The sequence below is a fragment of the Anopheles gambiae genome, chromosome 2 (assembly GCF_943734735.2).
Source record: "Anopheles gambiae chromosome 2, idAnoGambNW_F1_1, whole genome shotgun sequence".
Taxonomy (NCBI): Eukaryota; Metazoa; Arthropoda; class Insecta; order Diptera; family Culicidae; genus Anopheles; species Anopheles gambiae.
In genome coordinates, this window is record NC_064601.1 from 99,272,937 (window position 1) to 99,288,617 (window position 15,681).

At 43.5% G+C, this 15,681-nt stretch overlaps 1 protein-coding gene across 5 annotated transcripts in view; it reads right to left on the bottom strand.

Annotated features, from left to right (window-relative positions):
• Positions 1–15,681, bottom strand: part of LOC4576494 (potassium voltage-gated channel subfamily KQT member 5) — a 263,147-nt gene that overhangs the window by 232,893 nt on the left and 14,573 nt on the right. For 2 of the 5 annotated variants that reach the window (XM_061644922.1, XM_061644920.1), the window contains exon 2: positions 9,342–10,120. The exons of 1 other annotated variant lie outside the window; for it this stretch is intronic. The gene's annotated coding sequence lies outside the window, so the exon portion shown is untranslated. Of the gene's footprint in view, positions 1–9,341; positions 12,176–15,681 lie in introns of those variants that run through there. 2 more of the 5 variants (XM_061644919.1, XM_061644918.1) reach the window with 2 other exon arrangements.

The following is a 15,681-nucleotide window of genomic DNA, read 5'->3' on the forward strand; positions in this document are numbered from 1 at the left end:
GGGAATTTCCCCAAGGGACTTGTTTTTGTGTAGCACGGAATGGCTGATAAAATTTCTCCCGTTAAAAGTCAAATCTCGAATCCGAACAAATACATGTGGAGTTTTTTATTCGGTTTAGACAAATAACGCTTTATTTAGATTTCAGTTCACAACATGTTATTCGCTTCGCGGTCCGAATTCAACTCCTCGCGCTTAACCCGCGCTCCCGATTTTAAAGCTGCGCGTTCTCTCTCTCGCTACTCGTTCCTAGTTCGCTCTCGTTCTCCTGATCTCGCTATCGTTATTTCTCTCTCTCACTACCACTAGCGCTTTTCCTTTCTTACATTCGGCCGTCCTACCCTATCTTCAGCCCCTGAAGTTTTTCTTCCAATTCATTTTATTCATTTTCCGATTCTGCTTCATCTTCCGAAAATACTTTGTCGTTACTGATGGCAAACGACCATAACTTCATGTTGTCGCAACTTGTTGTTGTTATGTTCGGTCCCTCGCAATTGGCTGCCCTTTTAACCTTGTATCGTCCGTTACGATTAATTTTAATAACTTCATACGGTCCCAAAAATTCGCTAGCAAGCTTTCTTCCGGCTACAAATTGTGTTCTTTTGATGGCTACCAAATCTCCTACCACGTACGCATATTCCGGCTTTCGTGATAAATCATAATGTTTCTTATATACATTTTGCGCATTACAAATGTCATTCTTCGCCTCTTTTCGCATTTCCTGCCGTTCACAATCAAAACGATCATACGCTTCCTCCTCCAGTAACCGCGACAAGTCTTCCACCTCCGACGTCCTCATCTTTGTCCCGAACATCAACTCGAATGGCGACTTTCCAGCTGCTACGTGAATATGAGAGTTAATCGCTCGCTGCACAGAAGGCACCACCTTGAACCACTTTCCAGGATCTTCCGATGACAACTTCGTCAAAACCGATAACATGGTGCGGTTCACTCTCTCCGCTTGACCGTTGCCCCTCGGCACTCCTGTTGTACAAACGACGTGCTGTATACCATGGCGATTAGCGTACTCACCAAATGCGTTGGCTGTGAAAGCTGAGCCCCTGTCGGTTACGATACGAGCCGGATAGCCAAAAATTGTCGACCAGCATTCCAGCTTCCTCAACGTTTCCTCCGCTCCAGTCGTTTTTGTCGGGTACAACCAGACGAACTTGGAAAAACCATCCACTACAGTCAAAACGTATTTGTACTGCTTTCCCGTGGCGTCCATCGGCCCTACATGATCGAGGTGAAGGGTTTGCAGTGGCTGATCTCCCTTGTCAATGGGGTGCAGGAACCCTTCCTTTCGTCCTAACTTCTTATTGTGGATGATACACTTCACACAGCTGTTGAGAATCAGTTTCACTTTTCGCTCTAAATGCGGTATAAAATACCGTTGTTTTATGGCGTGCATGGTTTTGCATAGTCCAAAATGACCCTCACTATGAATGTCCGAAATTATTTGTTTTTCCATATCACGCGGAATCACTAAAAGGTCTTGTCCTTCGACACACTTGTATAAAAGTTCTCCTTTTATTTTGTAATCTTCGTACGGTTTGGTGTTAAGAATTTCAACTATCGCTTTTATTGAATCGTCCCTTTGTTGACTTCTTTTAACACGAGCCGTCACTTCACATGTCACCATCATTGTTAACTGTGGATATCGACTGAGACAATCGACGTGTTTCAATCGGTCTCCGGCACGATGTTCCACCTCAAAACTAAACTCCTCCAAGCAAATAACCCACTGCACCACCTCTCGCGGAACGTCTGCTTTCTTCAATGTTTGTTTGAATGCATTACAGTCGGTCACAAGCTTGAACTTTATCCCCAGGAGATAATGCCTGAATTTTTTCAACGCAAGATAAATAGCCTTTGCTTCCAACACATAGCTGTGATGTTTGGCCTCTGCATCGGTTGCCTTCTTGCTCCAAAAATATACGGGATGCAGCTCTCCATCAAACCATTGCAACATTGTTGCCCCAAACCCTTTGATGGAAGCATCCGTGTGCACTTCTGTTTTAGCATTTCGATCGTATATTTTGAGCACCGGTTCTTTCACTAACGCACTTTTCAAATCATTAAAGGCTTCGATCTCTATACTACCCATTTTAAAATCTACCTCCTTCCGCAACAAGTCAGTAAGAGGCTTGGCCATAATAGAATATCCTTTTATAAATTTCCTAAAAAATCCCGTCAAACCCAAAAACGCTTGCACTGCTCTTATGTTTTTCGGTATAGGGAAATTTTTCACCGCACTAACTTTTTCTTGTCCAGGCCAAATCGATCCGTTTTCAATATGATGTCCCAAAAACTCAATCGATGTTTGAAGGAAACGACACTTTTTCCACTTTATTTTTAATCCATTTTGGGCTGCTACTTCAAACACTTTCCCCATTTTTTCTAAACACTCCTCAGCCGTACTACCACAAACCACAATATCGTCCATGTAAATATGCAACACATTCTCTCTTAACAAATTTTGAAAAACATAATTCACAAACCTTATGAACACCGCTGGCGAGTTGCATAGTCCAAATGGCACACGATTAAATTCAAATAATCCCGATTTTGTAACGAATGCGGTATACTTGCGGCTAGCTTCTTCTATCGGCACATGAAAAAACCCGTTTTCCAAATCCATAACAGTAAACACCTTTGCACTCTGAAGCTGCTCCAAAACTTCTTCTAACAATGGAACTGGAAACCCATCCTTTAGAACCATTGTATTCAGTTTCCGAAAGTCGATACAAATCCGACTAGTGCCGTCTTTCTTTTTCACTACCACAACGCGACTTGCAAAGTCTGACGTCGATGGACGAACAATTCCCTTCCTCAACCATTCCCCTACATGGTTTTCGACTGCTTCTTCCTCCATTAAAGGCAAGCGACGGGGCGTATGCCGAAAAGGTGACGCGTTTTCTTCCAACACTATCTTCATTTGTATGGGACAATTGTCTTCGTAATTATCCACCACTGAAGCTTCGTATTGACTTTTCAGTGCTTGTACCTTGTCTCGAAACTTCTCCGGCACTTCCAGTTCTTGGATTTGTTCAAAATCAATCTTATACACAGCACTTTCGTGATCGCTACCCGATTCCTCGTTGTCACTTTTTTTCTTAAAAATCTGCACTCCATCGTTGGTTATAGCGTAACAAACACTTCGAAGAAAATTCATGCCTACCAGCATTGGAACCTTCATCGAATTTGGAGAGACCACCAGCAAACCGATTTCGTATTCAACTTCATCGATGCCAATGTTTGTTACCAATTCGCCTATCGGCTTTTGTATGATTCCACCAAAACCACGCAATTGTTGTATGGATTGTTCCATCCTTTGCTGTACACACCCTAAATCTTGCAATGTGTCTTGACGGACAATCGACACTTCGCTGCCTGTGTCAATAACCGCTTTTATATTTTTTCCCCCCAACTGGACCATTTTTGTCGGTAGCTCAGCTTGGACATGGTTTATCAGGTTTGCGCTTGTACCCGGTTGTTGTTTATTCCTTTGCCCACACTGATTCGCACGATGCCCAAACTCGTTGCACTGAAAACACCGTGGTCCACTTCTTTGTTCTGGACAATTCCGTACCATATGTCCCATCACACCACAATTAAGACAACGTGCTTTTGTTGCATTTTTCACAGGAATTGTGTCTTGAACCGGCAAACTTTTGTTCTCTTTCTGCCCCGCGCGCTCGTGCCATGCAGATCTCACCGCACGTGTTTGTTTCTGCGCTGCACGCTCTTGCCAGGCAATTTTTTCTTTCAACTCTCTCACCGTGCGTGCTTCGTACAATGTGGCGCGTTGCGCTTCGCTCTCCGCGATACCATCAACAATGTACTCACACACACTTTCTTCGTCAAGGTCAATCTGTTTGGCAATTCGCTGCATAGAGTAAATGAAATCCAAAGCAGATTCCCCTTTTTTCCGTCGTCGTGATGCAAGTTGACGATGAATGTCCATCGGACGCACTTTTTCTCCGAATTCTGCTACTAGCGCCTTGCGAAGAGCCCCGAACGATGAGACCCCACGCATCGTTAGCAAAAAACTTCTCGCTGTGCCCACCAACTTTTTTCGACACATCACATATTTTTGCTCATCTGACCATCCCGCCATGGTCGCAACATCCTCAAAATCAGTCAGCCACGCAGCAAAATTCACCGAGCCATCTGCACAAAACGCCTCAATTCCCTCTTCCACGTCCCTAAAGGAGTAGGGCTGCTGTACTATGCTCGGCTCCACTTTCGCTGCTGCACTGCTAGCTGCCGCTTCAGATTTTTCATAAACGTCATGATACTGATCCATGGTAGAAACATCCGCGCTGGACATTTCTTCACTTTCCACTAGTGATCTAGCCATCTCTTCTTTGGTTCCCGTTGAGGGCAACCCTTTTTGCTGGCACCTTTTCGCTAGGCCAGTCTTCGTCAATTCTTCACACAGATCAAGAATGCGCTGCTCCAGCTCATCCATTTTTGATCAGTCAACTTTTTTGGCGAAAATCAATCGGTCACAGGAACGAACACTTTCCTTCACTTTGACTGACTTTCACTCCACAGAAATTTGAGTCTTACTCTGATCACCTCAAATCAATTAGTCACGGGATCACTTTTCCCTCACTTCAATTGATTTTCTTAGATCAAGCTACTCAATGTTCTAATCACTCTTGTTCATTCCACAAGCTACACGTAAAATCACTGTTTGCTGGATTTTCATCCCACTTCTGACACCAAATGAGGAGTTTTTTATTCGGTTTAGACAAATAACGCTTTATTTAGATTTCAGTTCACAACATGTTATTCGCTTCGCGGTCCGAATTCAACTCCTCGCGCTTAACCCGCGCTCCCGATTTTAAAGCTGCGCGTTCTCTCTCTCGCTACTCGTTCCTAGTTCGCTCTCGTTCTCCTGATCTCGCTATCGTTATTTCTCTCTCTCACTACCACTAGCGCTTTTCCTTTCTTACATACATCCATCAATTAGCGTCGTCTCCCGGGAAAGGGGAAGGCGAGCCTCACCTCAAACACCTGCACATAAAAGGTAAACGAAGAGCCCGATTGCTCTTCGAATCATTATCGCACATCCTCAACTGTCTTGTTAATTTGCACCGATTCGTTCTTGTTAATTTGCACCGAAACCATCGATGCATCGGTGAAATTGAATCGAATGATTACAATTGTGTGCTCGGCACGTTCCTCTTGCAAGCCGCAACCAGGTGTAGCGGATAACTGTTCTTTGCTCTTTGGGTTTTTTCCACCATTCCCTAGGTATAATTAATTCTGTGTAAACGGAACAACCTGGCAATGGGAAAGCGCTCAGCCCGCAACCGTACCCGCTAGCTCCGAGGCAAACTTGCAAACGTTCCCACCCTGTCATTACTTCGATCTTGATCGTCCTTCGCCGTGCTGGGCGCAAAAAGTTCGCCCTTATCGCTTCCCAACCCAGCAAGCCTGTGGGTGTCTTAAGCGCGATCGAATTAAACTTTTGCCGTGCCGTTGAATGCATGCCGCCTGGCAAAACTTCTGCACCTGGTGCTTCACTTCTGGCGGCATAGCTGGGGAAGGGAAGAGGAGAAGAAACTTTCAATCCGGATCGGGATACTACTTTTCTTTTATTTCCAGTTCCTTCCGCTAGTGCTCCAGTTTCAATTCCCCCTTTCCGAAACAGCGTCCCTCCCAAAAGGGAACTAATAAGCACCGGGAAGAACTTTAGATTCCCGGTTTCGGGTTTTGGGTGATTTTGCCAGCCACACACACACACAGACACATATGCAGTGGCACCTTTGGGATTTTAAAATTAAATTCGATTCGTGGTGTGCAGCAAACTGGGTGCACAGGTGCGCACACCGTACAAGAGTCATCCGTGACGTGGTGGAATAGTTCGGAAATTCACTCAAAACTCCAGCATATAAGTCCCATTGGCGGCGTGTGAACTTGCGGGCATAGGTACCGCTAATACATCCCTGTTCGGCTCAGCTCTGACAGGTGTTGACACCCGTAAGGACTAATGATGATGAGACACACACACACACACACACACACACACACACACACACACACACACACACACACACACACACACACACACACACACACACACACACACACACACACACACACACACACACACACACACACACACACACACACACACACACACACACACACACACACACACACACACACACACACACACACACACACACACACACACACACACACACACACACACACACACACACACACACACACACACACACACACACACACACACACACACACACACACACACACACACACACACACACACACACACACATACACTTGCGAAAGTTTGTGCGCACCCGCATGACACACTCACAACGCACACACACACACAGACATGTCGAGGTTTAGTTTCGGTGAATGCCAAGGATCCATCCATCCACGTGCTGCGCAGAGCGGTTCGATCAGCAGCGGTGAAAGTTCGGGCCAAACGGGGAGTCGAAGCTTTGCTCCCGCACAAAAGTGCGCGCCGACAGATAGCGACTGTTTGAACAATGGCCTAATTTAGCGTTCCAAAAGCGAGATCGATGACGATATGATCTAATGTAGTGGAAAGTTTGCGCTTCCCGTTTCCGTCTTTCGCTGTAAAAGATTGGAGTGACGTTCGTTGCTGGTTGCAGGCAGGGGTATTGTGAACCGGTTCGCTGGAACCGCAAGATAAGCAGGCCTGGTGAACGCTACCGGGTTCCAGTGTTTTGAACGCGAGCCAACACCGTTTCGTTCGAGTTTTGAGTTAATTTTCCTTTGAATTTTGAAAAGAGTGCAAAATTGGCTTAACACTCTGTTTGCTAATTGGATTTTAGCAACGGAACAACATTTTGTGTTTGTTTAAAGAGCTTTGAAAAGTTTACTTAGATTCAAGAAGCATAACTTAACACGTAAGCAATGGAGAATTAATCAGCAAATAGTTGAGGTCTTGTATCTTCTTCTTCTTCTTCTTTGGCTCAACAACCGTTGTCGGTCAAGGCCTGCCTTTACCTCTTGTGGGTTTGGCTTTCAGTGACTAATTGATTTCCCCCCATAGCAGGATAGTCAATCCTACGTATGGCGGCACGGTCTATTTGGGGCTTGAACCCATGACGGGCATGTTGTTAAGTCGTACGAGTTGACGACTGTACTACGAGACCGGCCAAGACCGGTCTTGTGTAGCAAAGTTTATCTCACATTAGCTTACTTTAACAATTTTGAGAATGATTGTTTTTAGTGTTAATCTAGCGATGAATTTGGATAACTAAGACTTCCTGATGTATCCTTAGGAATAAAATCAGTCTAGCCTAAATTTCAATCAGATCAAATGATCAATTGATCGGTTTGCATTACGTTCCTGGTTTATGTGTTCCCGAAGCATTCGCGTAAGTCGAATATTACGTTTTTATTACCAAATATCATCAAATTATGTTTTATAGCTTCCCGGCTTTCATGAGCATGAGCAAAAGCATGAGCTGTTTCAAAATGTTGTACAAAAAAGCAATTTATTTTGCATTCTTGCAATTCTTACAGCAAATGGTACTGTTTTACACATAAACTTTTAAATTTAGAAAACCACGTATCTCCGAATCTTCGTATGTCGAGAACCACGTTATTCGGGAACAGATTGTATATGAGATTTGAATGCATTTCGATTGCTTCTAATGCATAATTAGTAACCACTACACCGACTTCTCTTTTTAATATTGTGATAAATCATGTGATCCTAACTGAAACACATCGAAAAGATATCCTTAATAACTCCAAGACCTTAAAATCCTTTGCATGCCAATCTAGTTTTATGTCAATCCCATTGGTAGGCATAAAACCCCAAATATTGAAGTGCCAAATATTGAAGTCCCAAGTATTTTAAATCGAGTAAATAAACAAACCCAACCAAATAAAAACCGCGGATAATCATCCTCTAAGTAAGCTAAAATGAATAAATTCCAGCATATTAAAAAAATAACTTTTCTAAATGAAATATGAATTAAACCTTAATCCCTCAAAGGTAGTCTTCCAGTAGAACTACAGCAAAGCGAAACGTTCATCCTAAAGAACCTAAAAACGAAACTAATATCAAATGATATCAAAAATCCCTTAAATTAAATTCCCAAATCTAAAATCCCATGCAAATATTACAAATAAAACCTTTTGCTCAAAAAGAAATCCATTCTTCGACAAGGAGCTTAATAAAGTGTCCCTGCTGGTTCCATAAATTTCCCGGAAAATAATCCACGACAAGGTACGCTGTAAAACTGATTTATTAGCACGCCAGCCAGCAATAGAGTTGAGGCTGTTAAAATAAATCGTCCGACAAGCAAAACAGCAGCCAGGAAAACTCAAACACATTGTCCATGCCTCTCCTAGAACCCTTCCTCCTTGCGGCTCGACACGGGATATAAATTAGAAATCATCTTCAGCCTTTCGTATCCAGATTTACCCGTGATATCTTCAGGCGATCGCGGAACAGGGAGAACCCTCACGCCCAACCAAAACCCCGTACAAATGATGATGATGCTACGCAGCAGTACTTAACGCTTGACGTAAGACGCATCCCCGCGTCGTTGTTGTAAAGTAAATACAGCCCAGCAGCGGAGGTCCCGGTAAATGTCGAGCGTCAAGGCCCGGTTTGGAAACCAAAGCAGCAGAAACAGAAATAAGCAAAGAAGCGAGGAAAAAAACACATACAGGAACAAGATGCGCTACCTTTGTCCGGAGCACTTACATCCCTAGCAGCCTCTAGCAGCAGCAACACAGCACCAGCAACGGCAACAAGAACGAGCAAAAATATTTAACCGAAGACAACACTGGAGGAATGTTAATGTCATGCCTCGAGCTACGCTGTGCAACGCGGGAAGGCACACAGCAGCAAACAAAAAAAGTGCACCAAGGCCGAGTAAATAATAGCAAGAAAGTAACCGGTACGAAACGGATCCCTTTTTTCGGCTTAAGCCTTCCCGGGAGTTAAGACATCCCGGGTGGGAAAATGGTCTTAAGACCCTTCGCATTTCGAGCGAATGGAACCGAAAGCCTTTTTCTTATTCCCGTATTCCCTCTTTCGCTTTTCCACGATGGTAATAATTCACTGGGTAAATTGTAGTGAGGGTGCAGCACACCAGCCACTTCTAACTGCTCGTTTGTTGCCGTGGCAGGGCGAAATTGCTCACTTGTGTGCCGTGGTAAATTCCGAATTCAAACGATCATGTGCTATTCTTTGCACCCTCTTCTTTAAGGTGTTATTAATCACAGGTGAACGGATTTGCCAGCGGGAACCAGAACAATCGGAAACCGATCGATACTATTTAAGCGTGCTTTAACCTTTCGAAACTAACCTTTTTCCACGAATTAATCTGCCGAAACCTGTGGGTGGATGGTCGAAACTGTCGTTACCAGCCGCAAACCAAACCAAAGTTGCCAGCTATGATGAAAGTCGGCTCCACTTCGCTCCTCGTTACATTTACATCGATGCTGCATTATCCAACGAGTGATTTTCAATGTACCGCACACACACACACACACGCACCGGCGCACTCAAAGCTTTTCTTAAGCACAAAGCATGCGATACCTTTCCCTCGCTCTTCACAGGCGCCGTCGAAAAACTTTCCACCGAAAATCACTTCCGAAAACACTCACGCCCAAACAGCAAGAACAACAACATCGATCAGGCAAATCCGTATGCAGATGAATTTTTCGTGTTAATGTACACTTTTTCATTAATACTCTTTCTCTCTCTCTCTCTTTCTTTTTCTACCAAAGCGTGCACCAGAATGGGCACCAATGATGGGCGACCGGATATGATGCTACATTATGCGCTAATCACTTCACATCCCTCTCCACACACCAGCCACCCATACACTTTGTACATTGAACTATGATTTATTCTTTTCACTTCTTTCCCGTTGGAGCAAACTTCGTCTGCAATCAGTAGATCTTTTTCGCTTTCTCACACTGCAGACGTTTAACCCCGAATGCCTTCACAAACCTGGTAAACACCCTTGGACACTTGCACATCAATCACACATCGCGCGCACAAACGCGCACTCGACGAAATCCTTCCCTCCACATCCAGCAAGATGACTAATGGGTACACACTACTTCCAGTTCACACACACTGGGTGGAAATGAAGGAGAGGTAAAAAACACATTTACAATCGAGCACGGCGCACCCGAAACTAAAACTCCCCCTACCAGAGCACGAACGATCACCACGATTTGCATTTTAGTGAGGGCATTATTTATACATTCACTGCTTCATTAAAATCACCCAGTATCGAACAGTGTGCGCGCACTGGTCGTGGCGATCGGCTGAGGGACGGCGATGTAATCTAGAAGGCAAATATATCCCTCCCCCCTCCCCCTCCTCTCTCCTCTTCCTTTTCGCATGACGCCCCTTTTCAGCAACGGGCCCACGGCACAACCGTTTCCTCATCAAATCTTTACGAAATTCTTCCCAAAAATCTCCTGCTGGGAGCTTAAGGAGAGAGAGAGAGGAAACCACCAAGGAAAAACCACCAGAGCATGAGGCTAGTACATAAGTTGCTACTGCTACTGCTGCCGGCATGTAGTGCACGTTCTGCGTCAGCACAGGTCCTACCAGCAAACAACTAACCCTCCCCCTCTTGGAACTACACTTTGTCAACGCCGAAAGCTTTCTCTTCATCTAACGATTATTATCCTTTTGAATAATTTAAACGCAACCGAGCACTACGCTACACGATCTACAGAACAGAAGAGACAGAGGGAAAGGGAGAGGTACTTCCACGCTGTACTTCTACCTTCCTGCTTCCTGCCCATATCTCATGCCCATTTCACAGACAATGCTTCCGTTCCCGCACTCAGTCTCCGCGTATACCCGGTGCCATGTCCAGCCTTACCGTTAACAAAGTTAACAACCCACATCTTGACCGCAACCCACCAACCCAGCATCTCATTCCCTTGCTTTCAACCTACAGCCCGGAGTTCCCGGAGGCTACTTTACTTCCAGAAAAAAACGGGCTCACTCTACGTGAGGCACCAGGCGCCTCCACGAAGCTGCCGTAGTCCACACGGTACGGCTTTGTTAATTCTTCTCGCTGCGCTCCCCAAAAACTCCCGTGTTTTGTCACGTTTAGTCGACATCGGCCACAACGTGCGTATCATGCTCACGCTGCCGGCAAATCGGAATCACTTTAACAAAAAAAAAACAGGGAACCAAACCAAAAACACAATAAAACACACACACACACACACTTTTCGGGAGGAAAAACACACACCGGACGGGACCTTTCCTAACCTTCGCGTACACGCGTCGAGTGCACGTCTCGCTCTGTGGCGTGGCGCGGCAAGCGCGTGCACAATCGTGCACGGCCCGAGAACCCCCTAGGGCGCAGGAAGGGCCGCAATTTCGTCAGCACACACACACGCACGCACAATACCACACACACACACGCAAGCACGCGCGCACCGAGTACACCACCGAGATCCGATGCGATTGACGTCCCGACGAGTACTGAACGTGGTGCTGTCGCCGCTGCCACTACAAACTTCCAGCTGAGAGTCATCCCATTCAACGTCTTGCAAGCTTGCCGGCATGATAACGGAGGCACTCGGCACCGGGGGGAAAGGCGTAGGTACGATCGATCGTTTCGTAGGGCTTGTGGGTGCTTGAGAAGCAATGGTTTGGCAGGTGACACAACCCCCCCCACCCCCATCTCCTCCCACGACAATCAAGAATTCCTCTTCTGTTCTGATTCGTCCTGATTCACACACACACAACGGGGTACGTTCATGCCGTGAGTTCCCCAGAACAGCGAATGAACGCTCCCGGTCACTCACGGTGGTCACGCATCGCACGAAGTACCGGTTCGGCTCGGCTCAGCTGGCTTTTGCGAAGGCCGGTCTTTTACTACGCCCGCATCTACCCGCGCCCGTTCCTTTCCTCCCGACCTGTTGATTCTGATTATCTGCTTCTATTTATCTTATCTCCAGCGATGACAATGCACCGCTGTGGGGCTGGGGGCATACACGGGAACCGGTGTGGCTACCGCGGTAAACTGAACTCGTGCCATGTACGGGTGCTTTTGTTTGAATTTGCCCTGCGAAAGTGTGTGTGTGTGTACACTGGCAACAGTGGGATGTTTACTGCGGGGCAACCGTTTAACTTTTCCTCGGAACCGGTGCGTTGTGTCTGTTGACGGTAGGGTCGAAGAAGAAAAATAACAGACGGAATGGTAAGTATTAATCAAGTGAAGGAAATTAATTTGCATGAGTAGTCTCAGAAGCACATATCAAACCAAATTATAAAATTAGAACAAAAGTAACTATGGATTGCCATTTCAAATAATGGATTTAAAGCCGTTATTTCTGAAAACACAATATCAAACTTAATCGTATTATAAATGATCTGAAATTTCTGCGTTTAAAATATCTAAAATTACCAAGTTAAACTAAGTTGACTAACTAAATAACCAACTAGAATTTGATCGATCACGGCATGGTAGTGCCACTAATCAAAGGTCTTAGTTAATAACTAAGTTTGTGGCAATGATTTGTCGTTGTTTTTACCTTTCGACTAACATGATTAATATCTTTTTCTATAATTTCTATCATCGGACAGAATGTTTATGATTACTATAATTTATGATGATAAAATTTGCGGATATCTGATCGTAATACTTAAAAACAAATGCTGGTTAAGACCACTCTGTTGATTCAATTTATATATACGCCGGCTCATATAAAGGCTGATTCCATTATGAAGCTGTTGCTGAAAGCCGTATGAACAATAACAAAAATCACCATCGCAAGGAATTACAGTTGTTACAATTCACCATTAATTGTCAATTTATAGTACTTTGAACTAGCATAAACCGTGGCGTATTTGTTTTGTTTCCAAAATCATGGCAAACCATAGTCTTTGCCTTGTACAGCCTGTTCCCGAGTTACACGTTTCTCGACACTTCCTTGACAGTTCAAATCAATGTGTCAAATCAATACAATTTGCTCCAAGAATTGCAAGAATACATAAACATACGATTTGCCAAAATGTTTAATCAGTCCAAAAACTTAAATGTCCTTATTTTCCGGACGATGCATCTTAAAGAAATGGTAAAGTGTACGACAGTATTAAATTTAATCAAAATACCAATTTATCAAACGAATTTTGGAAATACAGTCAGAATTCAACAGTTGAACGCTTTTTAGTTGGCATGCTTTTTAGTTGAAAGCTCGATAGTTGGCTGACAGTTCAATTAAAAAGCATGCGTTTGTATGGGAAACCCGGTTTTTTGAAAAATTCACAAAAATCTCATGGCATGCCGAGAGAAAAATCAGTTTTTATTTGTATGGAAAAACGTACCAACTAAAAGGCACATATTCAATAGTTGGCAGGGAATCGAAGTTCAACCAGTGAGTTCAGACTGTATTTAGGGGAAGGTAGGTAAAGATGGACACGTTAAGGGAAATGGTAAAAATCTAGGGATATATAAGTGGAACGACCATGAAAATGTGCATACATTATCTTACACTCATGTTTTATCTGAAAATGTGTTGAAACTTTTAAGTTTCCATCGATTTTTGCGTTTTTTTTCATGAATGAAATCAATGGTTTTTTTCGTGCAGTTTTGAAATGTTCGGGTAAGACGGACACCTGATATAGGAAAGATGGACACCATGAAGGGTAAGATAGACACCTATAAAAACATTGGAAACTGATGAGGTTTATAGTATTTTAACATATCCTATCACTTTCCACATCATGGCACGTACATAAACAAATTCTAGGCCAATTGCAACGACGGTTCATTCAGCCATGCATTTAGGAATTGTAAGCGGCGCTTCTAATAGAACGTAGAATGCAGCATCTTACAGAATGCAGCTTACAGAACAACAGTCTAGAGCTTCCTTTTAGGAAATTACTCCTCGTTTTTGTCCGTGGACTTTTGTCCACGACCCCAGTATTTTTTGAGGGACTAGTTAATAGTTTAAGCCATATTCTATTCAATAATTGTTATTTGTAATCCCATAGAATTTCTCATCTATTCCTGAACGATGTTATATCAATGCCTCATCTTTTTATTGCTTAAAGTTGTCCAAGTCGTGAAAAGATATTGGATTTCGTGAAGCGCCTTATCAGCGTCGAGCGAGTAATAGCATAACGAATGACTACTATTTTGACCGGTGTTTCATTTCTCACTTATTTCAATACATTCTCTAGTTGCTGATTGGTTTATAGCTTCGGAAAACCCTTATTTAAGGTATTTGAAGAAATCTATTCATCGCCAATTGATATAAGAAGTAAAATAAATCAATAAATTCGGTGTCCATCTTTCCCCACAACAAAGTGTCCGTCTTTCCCGCTTTGGTGTCAGGATGTTTAAACCACTAGAAAACAATATTTTTTATTGCTTTCATTCTCGTTCATTCGCCAGTTTTTTCATTAATGATCACGACAACTCATTCATGAAATAAAACTTCCGGAAATATAAACAATACAAGATGTAGAGCTTAAGATCTGCAGTAACCAAATTAGATCCACAAGGATGCACACGATTGAAAATTTATTTTGTTCGTGGGTTTAACCAATTTTGCATATATTATGCCAAAAATGTTCTCAAATGTGTTGTTTAACTTTAAGTTAGGATGCTGCATTGTTGATTTTTTCGAAAATTACCTTTGTCATGCATTTATGAGAAGTGTCCATCTTACCCGCAGTGTCCGTCTTTACCTACCTTCCCCTATCAATAAAAAAGTAATATTCGACTTACGCGGATATTCGAGTTGCGCGAAACCTTCGGGAACGCATAAACCATAGTAAAAGTACATAAGTTTATACGTACAGGGATCCTATATTATTTTTCCTTACTTGTATTAACTCGAAATCTCACGAAAAATGAGACGATGTATTATAACATCACAAATCTCTGCTGTAAACAGGAAAACCGTTTAAAACGTCAAATGTTTTTTAAAGATCTTTTAAAGCACGATATTCTATTTCTTAAAAATTCTTTACGATTTTATTCCATTTCATTGGAATCTTAATTCTAATTCTTCTCAAGATTATTATTTTCTACTTATTTTTTTTCTTTCTTGGTTTTCTTCTTTTTGCCCTCCTCGTTTCATCCTTAATAAAACAAACGCAGTGTAAACAAACCGTACCAAGCAATCTTTATTTGTCACCAATCAGCCCAACCAGCAACACACACACACGTGAGTGATGATTTAGAAAGCAACAGCACGATCAGGTTGATGCACGACAATTAAATTCTTTGTGGTGTGGGAAACTATTTTCTGCCCCGCTTAAGAATAACTCACATGACATTGATCTTCACGCGGGTGCGGCGCGAGCAAAGCGACCTAGCTCACCAGCGGACCGGTTTAGCGTACGCTGTCACCCCCGATGCGCTCCTGTCATTCCGATGGATCAACAAACGTTATGAATGTGTTGTTTTTAAAATTTTACCCCGAGAAAGAGTGGTACACACAAACCCGGGGATGGCCCAGTGCCCCATCTTGAGATGCCCTGTTGCACGAATTTGCCACTCGAACCCAACCCGCACGAGCACTCAATCTTAGCGTCTTGTCATAATCGCAAAACGGCAAAGAGCACGCGATGGTGCGTAACAAAGCGACGAAGACGCGTCCACGCCAACGACAACAGGTTAGAATGTTCTTGGCCAACGCGCGGCATCTTTA